Below are 12,414 nucleotides of genomic sequence, written 5' to 3'. Positions count from 1 at the left end.
AAAATAAGACATCCCCTGAAAATAAGGCCTAGTGCATCTTTGGAGCAAAAATTAATATAAGACACTGTCTTATTTTCGGGGAAACAGGGTATTACTTCTTCCATTTCTGATTATGAGAATCCCACACAAGATGATTCTTCATCAGAACCAGAAGCAAACAGTGCCTGCGCTACATTGTCAACACTAAGTCGAGTCTGCTGTCAAACTGCTGCTTTTGGATGTCGCCATTTTGTCTGGCATGACTCAGCCTCCCCTTCCCTCACCTCCAAAACTACAGGATCAAAAACAGGTGGTGGTGATGCATCATCTTTAAATTTCATTTTTTTCCGGATGGAACTGCCTGCCCCTCCAGAGATTTTAGATTGGAACAGGTCCCTTTTTAACTTTAATGGGGGACTGGCACTGCCTTTTGAAGTGCCTCCTCTGCCAGTCCCAATCACTCCACCACGTCTAGCTTTCCCTGACATTATGGATTTAATGTCACTGCCTACTAGGGATTTCAATTAAAAGAATTATTTCCAAAAGAGACCCACTGGGAATTTGGCTTCATAAAGCACCCCTGTCCCAATATACGTGAGTCTGCAAAAGTGCCCACTGGCCCACGAGGTTGTGCCTGGATGTACACTAAAATTGGAACCGCAGTGTTTGTGCACACACCAAGCTTGTAACTATAAAAGAGGCCCACTGGGGATTTGACTTCAGAGAGCATCCCTATATTTTTCTAACTGAAAGGAGCAGCTACAAAACTTAAAAGTATGCAAGAAGTGTGGTCATTGTTAAAAAATACCATTCTAGAAGCACAGTCCAGATGTATTCCACACAATAAGAAAGATGGAAAGAAGGCAAAACAATTACTGGCATGGTTAAAAGGGGAGGTGAAAGAAGCTATTTTAGCCAAAAGATCTTCATTTAAAAATTGGAAGAAGGATCCAACAGTAGAAAATAGGATAATGCATAAACGTTGGCAAGTTAAATGTAAGACATTGATAAGACAGGCTAAGAGAGAATTTGAAAAGAAGTTGGCCGCAGAGGCAAAAACTCACAGTAAAAACTTTTTAAAATATATCCGAAGCAGAAAGCCTGTGAGGGAGTCAGTTGGACCATTAGATGAACGAGGGCTTAAAGGGGCACTTAAAGAAGATAAGGCTATCGCGGAAAGATTAAATGATTTCTTTGCTTCGGTATTTACTGAAGAGGATGTTGGGGAGTACCCGTACTGGAGAAGGTTTTCATGGGTAATGATGGACTGAATCAAATCACTGTGAACCTAGAAGATGTGGTAGACCTGATTGACAAACTGAAGAGTAGTAAATCACCTGGACCGGATGGTATTCACCCCAGAGTTCTGAAGGAACTAAAAAATGAAATTTCAGACCTATTAGTAAAAATTTGTAACCTATCATTTATTTATTTATTTATTTATTTAGCGTTTTTCTATACCGGCATTCATGATTAGAAGCCACATCATGCCGGTTTACATAAAACAAGGGGTGAGAACAAGAAACGAAAAACAAGTGCAAGGAGAACAAAAGTTACATTACAACAGGGTCTTAAAAACTGGGAAGGGAATTAGAATAAGAGAAGACGAACGGAAGGAAGGGATTAAAATATTTACATTATTTACATTATGATATGAAATCTATTGTATAGTTTGCTGTCTCTTGTAAAATTACTATCTTTAGATCGGGTCTGGGAAGGCTTGTTAAATAGCCAAGTCTTAAGCCTTTTCTAAAAGTCGGTAGGCATGGTTCTTGTCTCAGCTCCGGAGGGATAGAGTTCCATAATGAAGGGCCGGCTGTGGAAAAGGCTCGGTCTCTGAAAGTTTAGGGTAGTGAGTGGTTTTGGTTTTGGGGGACATGGAGTGATCCTTTGTAGGCTTCTCTGATGGGCCTGGTGGAAGTGTTGTTGTCTGAGAGGAATTTGTAAATCGAGAGTTGTTTGGTGATGTATGGCCTTGTGGATAATAGTGATGGATTGTGGATGATTCTGAAGTGTATAGGCCAACCAGTGCAGGTTCTTGAGAATGGGTGAGATGTGATCTCTTCTCCTGGTGTTGGTCAGAATTCTCGCAGCTGTGTTCTGGAGCATCTGAAGGGGTTTGATGGAAGCGGAAGGAAGACCAAGTAAGATAGAGTTGCAGTAGTCTATCTTTAACATCATCCATTTACCTGAAGACTGGAGGATAGCAAATGTAACCCCAATATTTAAAAAGGGCTCCAGGGGTAATCCAGGAAACTACAGACGGTTAGCCTGACTTCAGTGCCAGGAAAAAATAGTGAAAATGTTCTAAACATCAAAATCACAGAACATTATAGAAAGACATGGTTTAATGGAACAAAGTCAGCATGGCTTTACCCAAGCAAGTCTTGCCTCACAAATCTGCTTCACTTTTTTGAAGGAGTTAATAAACATGTGGATAAAGTGAACCGGTAGATGTAGTATTACTTGGATTCTCAGAAGGCGTTTGACAAAATTCCTCATATTGCCGTACGGGCGGCGCCATTTTTGCAAAAATGGCGCCGGCCATACGGCAACACGATTCGAGTGCAGGAGGTCGTTCCGGACCCCCGCTGGGCCCCCAGGGACTTTTGGCCAGCTTGGGGGGGCTCCTGACCCCCACAAGACTTGCCAAAAGTCCAGCGGGGATCCAGGAACGACCTCCTGCACTCGAATCGTGTTGCCGTACAGCCGGCGCCATTTTGCAATATGGCCATATGGCCGGCGCCATTTTCTTCTACGCTCGTGTCGTCGGGGACAGGAACCAAAATGGCGCCGGTGCTGTTTTATGTACAACGCAATTGCAATTGCGTGTACAACGCAACGCAACGCAACGCAATTGCAATTGCGTATTTTTTCGTTCTCTGTACACTGACGTGATATCTCTGATGAGCGGCGGTATATAAAAACCAATAAAAATAATAAATAAATACCTTTGCCCTGTCAATATGACAGGGCAAAGGTAGCGCCGGCGCCATTTTCTATCAACGCACTCGTGGCCCGAGAGTGGAAGATCACAACGGGACCTGCCCAGCACTGCTTTCTGCAGCACAGGTAACTTTTAGTTAATAATATTTTTTACCTGTTCACATAAAGGTGAAATTTAAAAGCCGGTGGGCACCAAAACCGGGAGATATGTGCACAAATCAGGCCTGCACATGCTGAGCTGATTTTAAAAAGTTTCCTGGATGCGCGCAATCTCCCATAGCATGCACATCTCTGACATTTTCAAAAGGGGTGGGACATGGGCATGGTCTGGGCAGGGCAAAGGGCATTTTGGGGCATGTACCAGAAATGTGTGCATAAATACTTACATACTTGGGCGCGCTGCAAGATGCCCTGTTTGTATAACTTTGCTTCTGCTATGGTGGAAGGTGTAAGTTATAAAATAAAGAAAACTAGGAATTACTGGGGGAGTGAAGGCTAATAAACTAACGGGGATTTGGAGGACCTAGCTGCTAATAAATGGACAAACTGGGGACAAACTGGTTTTACTGGCAATGGTGTAGGCACACAAGCCTTTTAAAATACCCCACTTATGTGGTAGAAGCAGCGTTTGCGTGCATGGGCACGTATCCACTTTAATTATAAAAATAAATAAATAATAAAAAAATTGGTTGCACATGTGTGTACAGCCAGGCTATTTTATAACATTTGCATATATGCACATATGTTATAAAATGGCCATATCCCGGGGCGCAAGCCAGCGCACACGCGCCAATGTGTGTCTGTGCGCCGATATGAAAGTTACCAACATAGTTTTCCATGCGGAGGCAGCAGTGCACATATACTCCTGCTCTTCTGAAAATTTGCTTACCATACACAGAGGCTATTTACGCATGTACAGTATATGCTGATGTTACACACACAACTCTCGAGTAAGTCTTTGAAAATTCCCTGTGAAGTACAATCTCTTTCCAAAATATGCCCTAAAAATATGAGAAAGGTTAATAGCATACTGCAGCAAATTAAGCACACACTCTCTATAGTGATTTTTTTTTTAGGAAGCACCAGGTGATTCATTAAGGACAATCCTTCTTTAGCTAATTATCATGACAGGCCCAAGTAACAAAAACAGCTGACATATCAGACCCTTATCACTGTAATATGGATTAGTAGCGCTCCAACTGTCAATCAGCATTGTTCTCCAATGAAGGACTATTATGAAGGCAATGAATCAATTTACAATATATTAGTGCCACAATGTGCCAATTGTTATTAACACAAAACTACTATGTAAACATCTTTAAAGAACGAGTTTCCTGCCAAAAAGTTATAGATCTCAGCCAGGTCCTGATCCTCTACATTAAATGAGGCTGATTGGCTACCAGATTCAGTCCCTTACCAGCAAGTTGCGGAGGGTGGAAGGACACTTGTTTTCATGTTCCTCATTTGCATACAACAGAGGCAGTGCATGCAAATACACCTCATGCATATTCATTGTGGTTATCCTGAAAACCAGACCTGTTTGTGGCACTCCAGGACTGGAGTTGCCTACACCTGCCCTAATTTCTCTTGATCTGGAGTAGAAATGTTGTGAAAGAAATTTGCAGCAAATAATTGAAAAATGCCATAATTGGCTTGTTGTCTTTCTGCAAGAATTCACAAGAAATGTCCACTTGTGCAGTTTTTTTTCACTACAGAATACAGATGGCACTATATTTGAGGAAACATGAAAACAAATGTCCTTCGCCCTCTGCAGCTTGCTGGTAAGGGACTGAATGTGGTGGCCAATCAGGCTCGTTTAATATAGAGGATCAGGACCTGGCTGAGATCTATAACTTTTTGGCAAGAAATTAGTTCTTTAAAGATGTTTACATCGTAGTTTTGTGTTAATGATAATTGGCACATTCGGCATATGTGGCCCTAATATATTTTAAATTGATTCATTGCCTTTATAATAGTCCTTCATTGGAGAACAATGCTGGTTGACAGCTGGCACTCTACTAATCCATATTACAGTGATAAGGGTCTGATATGTCAGCTGTTTTTGTTACATGGGTCTGTCATAATAATTAGCTAAAGAAGGACTGTTGTCAATGAATCTACTGGTGCTTCCTTAAAAAATAAATCACTATAGAGAGTGCATGCTTAACTTGCTGCAGTGTGCTATTAACCTCTCATAGTTTTAGATGGGCGGACTGGGAACAAATTTGGAAAACTGGAAATGGCGTCGTGCACATGGCTACTAAAATCCCCCCCACTTACGAGGTAGAAGCAGTATTTCCATGCTTAGCCGCGTGTCCACTTGCGCACAGGATCAGTCTATTTTATAAGGTGCGCATATATGCGCGTATGTTATAAAATAGCCACGTCCCTGGATGTGGGACGATGAATGCGCATACATACGCACTACCTGCACGCCTGTTTTAAAAATGTACGTCCCTGTGTGTAAATACTTCCCCCCACTCCTATTCCGTCCCCAGAAAGCCTACTGCGAGAACAGAGAAAAGTATGCGCATAATCAAGTTATGTGTGCACTTTCCCCCCACATAACTACCCCCCAGATAATTTTCAAAAGCCAAATCACATGTGTAAATCAACATTTATGTAAGTAAATCCTTTCGGAAATTGCCATAATTTATGGATACTATAGATTTTCCAACTCTTTTCTTACATTAGTCCCTCGAAGCACAATCAAAAATGAAAGTGGAGCCAGCTGAGAGCTGACAACAGCCAGCACGAAGCTTAAGGTTAACATATTTTTAATTATACTGCAAATGTGCAGTTTTCATCTGAGCATCATTACTTAACGGGTATACTGACAATGATAAGAAGGGGGCCGCAAAGCACATTTGTAATTTGTTTATTTACAACCCACGAAGCAGAACAGTGTTTCAGTCATATCCTAGGGACAATTAAAATGTAGTTATAATAAAATTCAACAACCATCTAAAAGTGTTTACTTAAAGCAGTAGTACTGCTTGTGTGCATGGACTGATGAAACAGCAAGGGAGGCTATCTAACAAAGCCATGGAGGCGACAGTACAGAATTAGAAGCCAAATGTCCGATCTGGATTCTTTATTGGACAGAGACACAAAATTATAATTCTGTATTGTCGCCTCCACTGCTTGTGTGCATTACAGCATCATTTTGAGTATTTCTTTAATGTGTTCTATTCCCAACTTGATTTTTTTTGGCAAAAAAAACATCCTCCTTGATCTCCACATAATGCTCTTCATAGTTTGACCTTTTGGGGGAATGGTGCGTTCCTTTAGTTATGGCCACATTTGTTCAAGCTAATTTAAATTAATTTTAATACAATTTGATATACCACCATTCACAACAGTACAGATAAGTGACACCTTTTCACAAGAAACCCATAATGCACATTACAAAGCACCAATAAAATACAATAATTATTACTATATTACTAATTATTATTATAGTACCTTATGTCAAAGTGATCTGTTTTTGAGATATATGCAGTATATAAGAATACAAGCCGTAAAGCCCGTTAAAACGGGCTACATCCCTCTGTCTCTCACCTCCCCCTCATTCTCTCTCCCCTCACTCTTCACCACCCCCCCCCCCCCCACCCACTCCTCTCCACCCTCCCTCTCCTCTCACTCAGTCCCCCCTCTCCCTCACTCCCCCTCTCCCTCCCACTCAGTCCCCCCTCCCTCCTCCCCCTCTCCTCCCACTCCCCCCCTCTCCCTCCCTCCCACCCACTCAGTCCCTCCCTTCATCACCCACCTCCATTCCTTTCTTTTTTTTTCCCCCCGGCCGCCGTAAAGCGCGACTTCCGCAACCCTCACCACCCCGGCTCCATTAACTCCTCCTCCGCTCCTGCCGGCAGATCTCGGGGGGGGGGGGGGGGGCGCGGGAGTGACACCCCCCCCCCCCGAGATCTGCCGCGATCTGGGGAGGAGAAGTAGCGGCACCGGTCGCGCGCGCGGCGCCGCTGCTTTCTTCCTCCCGCTCCTGCCGGCAGATCTCGGGGGTGGGCGCGGGAGTGACAACCCTCCCCCCCCGAGATCTGCCGGCAAATCTGGGGAGGAGAAGCAGCGGCACCGCTCGCGCGCGGCGCCGCTGCTTCTCCCTCCCACTCCGCGGCCCCACCGCCATTTTTTTTCTGACCGACGTCCTTGCCCGCACATGCGCAGTAGAGTTGTGCTCTACTGCGCATTTGCGGGCCGTCGGTCACAGGCCATTTATAAGGTAGTAGACTATCCTCATAAATAATAAATGAAATAGAGATTATAATAATAATTATTATTATTATCATGATTTGTATACAGCAAAATGGGAACAGCTTATGCCTGACTGGCACCCTTTTATAATGGCAAAAATTAACAATGGCCCTGGCCCTTGGTCCAACCTTGGTGCCATTTCCAACAGGCAGAAGCTGTGGACCAGGAATGAATTGAAGGATTAACTCCAGTCCATGAAAAAAATTCAATTGTAGGATAAGAGCATTCGAGGGTGGAGGTAAGGGTGGAGGAGGGCCTGGGAGTGTAGATTTTTTGGCTGTGGATTCAATGCTTATTTTAGTTTTATTTTGCCTTTGTTTGTTTGTATTATCATGCTGGTTCACAAGAAACAGGGGTGTAATTATAATAAACTTTACCATTTAAACATTTAAACAATTACCATTTAAACAATAGTGCAGAAAAGCAGTTACATATAACAAGGAAAACAATAACTTGGAATGAGAAGGGAAATGAAGATCAGATAGTTATATATAAGTATAAATAACATTGTAAGAGGTGGCTATTAACGCTAATGCTAGCGGAGCGTGTTGAAAGAGGAAGTTAGATGGAATTGGAGTTAGGAAAGGCCTGCGTGAACAGCCACGTCTGTGAGTCTTTTCTTGAATGTTGAGATGTTGGGTTCCATTCTAAGATCCGGGGGAATGGAGTTCCATAATGTTGGACCGGCTGTGGAGAATGCCCGATCTCTGAGCGTGATGTGTCTGGTAGTCTTGGCTGGAGGGACTTGAAGTGATCCTTTGTAAGCATCTCTTTTCGGTCTTGTGGAATGGTGTAATTGGAGGGGGATATGTAGATCGATTGGGGCTAATTGATGGATGTTTTTGAAAATGGTGAGAATGGCCTTGTAGATTATTCTGAAGTGGATGGGCAGCCAATGGAGGTCCATCAAGATAGGTGTTATGTGTTCTCTTCTCCTGGTGTTGGTGATTTGTTGTTTCCTTTTTTTCATTTTAAATAAAGAAATACAAAACAACTGAAACAAAATAAAAAAATACAATTTAACAACAAAACAAAACAAAAACATTCACACTCCCACTGTACTCCCCTTTAGATGTGCAGTAAGTGGTTTCTGCTAGTAAAGGGCATACAGAGATCCCTGTGGGAAGTTGTCAGACTTCTCTGGGAATGTGAGATTGAGAGCTGCTGCCGGTGGCTCTGTGGCGAGTCAGGATGCCAGAAGAATCAGGAGACCCTGGGGGGGGGGGGGGGATTCAGCATGAACTCCTAACCCCTCTCTTCTGTGCAAGACTCTCTTCCCATCTGAAGCCCTAAGCAACAGGACCAGCACTGGAAGATGCTGCCTGTAATCTAGTAGATCACTTACCAGTACCTTGGATCACACTTTCATGGGCTCTGAGGGAATAGCATCCCTGAGCAATCTTTCATCTTGCTCCGGTGGAAAGACCGTGAGACAACCCCCCCCCCCCCCCCCCCTGGTTTTGGCATGGTAGCCAAACAATAACGCATTACTGGACCTAACCACTTGGGCTGGATACAGATGGAATCTTTTCTGTCCCAAACTAAGAAAGATATCCCTGGTACCCTGGGTCCCTCGGCCAAAAACTATAACTAAACCCATTGGAGAAATCTATACCTCTGGTACAGTGATGTCAGAGGAGGGGAGAAAGTATCTGTTTAGCACAAACAGCCACAGTAACTATAACTAGACAGTATATAAGTATTTATGACAGCATAAACAGTCTACCTCAGGTAAAAAGAAAGGTATTGAGGAACATTAACCCAATGTGGTGTGTTTTGTTTTTTATATCAACTACAATTGAACAAGAGCATATTCCCCCACCAGTGGGTCCTGGAGATTATTCTACACCCCACACCACACCACCCCTGCACTTATCTCATGTGAAAGAAAGAGTGAGCCAGGAATAAAATTGCCAAACTGTTTGCAGTAGGCCTTAATGGGAGAATTTTCATGCAAAATGTAGGAAAAGAATTTTACAAAAAGAAATGTATTAAAATAATAGGTAATTTTGCAAATGCAATGAAAAAGGTGAATTTCATCATTTTTCACCCATTTTCTTAAATAAATAAATAAATAAATAAATAAATACAAATAATGGTAAACTAATGTGTGGTTGTAGATATTTTTCCACAAGACTGAAAATCCTGTTTTTGATTCTTCTGCACATGTCTAAGCAGCAATCATTCAAGGCACTTACAGAGTAGCTGAGCAAGCACAATAGCTATATATTGATTCCATTTCTTTATTCCTTTCCAGTCTACTTCTTGTCAGAGCTATCATACACAGCTTGTAGTATTTTCTCTCCCATGTCTTCTGTGACCGAGAGGAAGGCCACAGAAATGCTTTGTTGCTCCTTGGGAATGATTTATTAAGGAGTTTCTCTCACTGTGCACCATATGTGAAAAATGATTCCCCGTTTTGCGCTTACAGGATAAAGTGCTTGCTACATCTGCCCATACAATAAAGCTGGCACATGCTGAGAGCAAAACTGGGTACTCTTCAATCCGAGGTTTTCAAATGTATTTCAGCATGAGATCCGCCAATCCAAGGCCTGGAATCTAGATCAGTGGTTCTCAACCATCCTCAGGTCACACCTAGCCAGTCAGGTACTGAGCATAACCAAAATGAATATGCTTGAGATAGATTTGCATGCACTGCCTCTGTATAAGCTAGGAGAGGGATTGTCACCTAGAGGAGCTTTGTGCGGCATCTTCCTGTTCCTGGTTTCAGTTGTAACGTCCTGTATTTACATGAAAATAAAAAGAAAGTTGGAGCCCTGCCTCTGCTAGATTCAGTCTCCAGGCATAGCCAGTCTAAAGACACTTTTCAGCACTCTGGCAACTTCACCATTAGACATGGCAATTTGTATATTAGGCACGATTGGTTGTGTATTTAGTGCCCTGTTTTTCCGCAATCACTTGTCAGATATGGCACAGGATCTTTTGTTTAGCATAGGTTCTAGTCTGAGAGCGGTGGTCACAGCTTATCTGGGGGATCCATTGGCAAGCTGGTCACTGGGACTTGTGGTGGAAGTACCTGAGCCTGGGAAGATTTTGTTCTGGGATGGATCTGAGATACCAGAATTGTGACTTCCCAGGCTGGACCAAGGGGCTGTCTGTCGCCTTGGTCAGATTGACTCCGATGTGGCAACAGACTCGCCAAGCCTGTCAGGGCACAAGAGGCTGACAGTTTTACTTGCGTGTAGTGGGCTCTGCCAAGATGTCCTTGTAGTTCCTCCTCTCTGAGGGATCAGGACTCCGCTTGACTGCAGCGGGTCTGGCGTTCAGAGGCGGATTGTCAGCTCTTTCTCATTCTCCTTCGGTCCACCTTCATTATCTTGGTAATGGCTCAGATGTAGTGGCTCGGATGCTTGGGATGTTTACTATTAATTTGTTAAATCAGTAAAGCTGCGGCCACAATTCTTCCATTCACAACTCTCTCTACTGGTGTTTATTGTGTGACTCTGAGTTTATATTTAACTTTGCACATCTCTCCCTGCAGCAGGTTTTGTTGTGGTTGCTTGAGTTATTAAACACAACTATCATTTGCTAGCCTCCAGCATCAAAATTCAAAGCTAAACTCAAACCAGGTGAATGTGACAGAATGTGGGGGAATTTTCTAGTTTCACTTGGTTGGGGGGGGGGGCAATTGGATTTTGCCCTAGTAGATTTGGGAGAGAATTCAGAATATATATTTTTGTAATTAAAGGTGCTACTTTTTTTAAAAAAATTGGAATGTACTTCTTATTTGAAAAAAAAAAAAAATTCAAAAGCAATATTTGACAATTTGACAAAAAAACAAAGCAAAATCTTTGAAAAACCAAAGCAAATTTTTTGAATCCATCTTAAATTTCTTTGAAAAGGTTCATCAAATCAATTTGACAAAGCATCTTTTCAATCTCTCATTGGAGACTGGAGTGAGTCCAAAGGATGGGAGATGGGCAGATGTTCCTCTTGATAAAAGTAGAAAAGGGAAGTTGGTTACCACAGGCCAGTTAGCCTGACCTATGTGGTGGATAAATTAATGGTGTTGCTAATGAAGAAAGAAAATTGGGATGTCTGGATTCCAGTAGCTTGCAGTAAGCTAAGCAAGGCAACTTGTTTTGTTTTGCTTGTTTTTTTTACCAAACAAAACAAAACAAAACAAATATGATCAATTTCTTTGACTGAGAGAACAGAGAATTAGATCAGGACAAATACTTCAGTTTTAATAAAGCTTCTGACACTGTCCCACATGAGAGACTCATACATAAATGAAGCATATCTCACCAATTTTAAGGGAATTTCAATGCCTGCCAGTGCAATTTACAGTGATATTTAGGGTGGCTGCACTTGTACATAAACTGTTGGCACATGATTCATGTCCTTAGGTGAATGCCCTTCTGAGAAATTATAACCCAACACGTGAGTTGCATGCCTCTGGAAGAGGTTTATTAGAAGTGCCGTCAGCACGCCAAGCCCAGCTAGAAGAAACGAGCATTTTCATTTTCTATAACCACACTAGCTTTGAGCAACTCACTTCCATATGAACTGCACATGACTAGCGCTACAAAAACTTTCAAGGCAATGCTAAAAACTCACCTGCTTCACCTAGCATTTTTATTGACTTGGCTAATGTGAATTAATGAGTTTGGGGAATGTAATGGCATCGAGCACCTTTATGACAAGAATTTGTAGATGTTTTCATTTTTTTTGTTGTGTGCTGTTTGATTCTTTTAATTATGTTAGTTTTCGATTTGCTCACTACCTAGGGCCCTGGTATGGGTGTTTATAAATCTAAATAAATACAAATACAAATGAGCAACCTGAGTATAGACCCCCAAGCTGTTTGATTGGGTTAGAAACTAATTGAGATATAGACAGAGGGAAGTGGTAAATTAAGTCCATGTCAAGGAAAGAAGTTAACAGTAGAGTGGCCCCAAGGATCAGTCCTAGGACTAGTTCAGGTCAATATTTTCATAGGTAATATTTTCATAACTGTAACCCCCATCCCGGGCTGCAGATTGCTACCCAATGGAGCCATAAAAGTGTTTGTATTACTCTTCAGAGCTAGAACCTTCCCAAGCTATCTGGAACACAGACTCTTATTTCCAGGGCCTGGATCCTTTGTCGAGTGTGTTTGGGGGGTGGGGGGAGATTACTCTCAAGGCCCCGTGTGCTAAGGGTGAATCTTCGTGTCCTTGTACTTGTCCCTGGGAGAGAACATTAGAACATGCCATACTG

This window comes from Rhinatrema bivittatum, chromosome 4, assembly GCF_901001135.1.
Source record: "Rhinatrema bivittatum chromosome 4, aRhiBiv1.1, whole genome shotgun sequence".
Classification (NCBI taxonomy): domain Eukaryota; kingdom Metazoa; phylum Chordata; class Amphibia; order Gymnophiona; family Rhinatrematidae; genus Rhinatrema; species Rhinatrema bivittatum.
The sequence above is the reverse complement of the archived record's forward strand: the minus strand, read 5'-3'. Positions refer to the sequence as shown.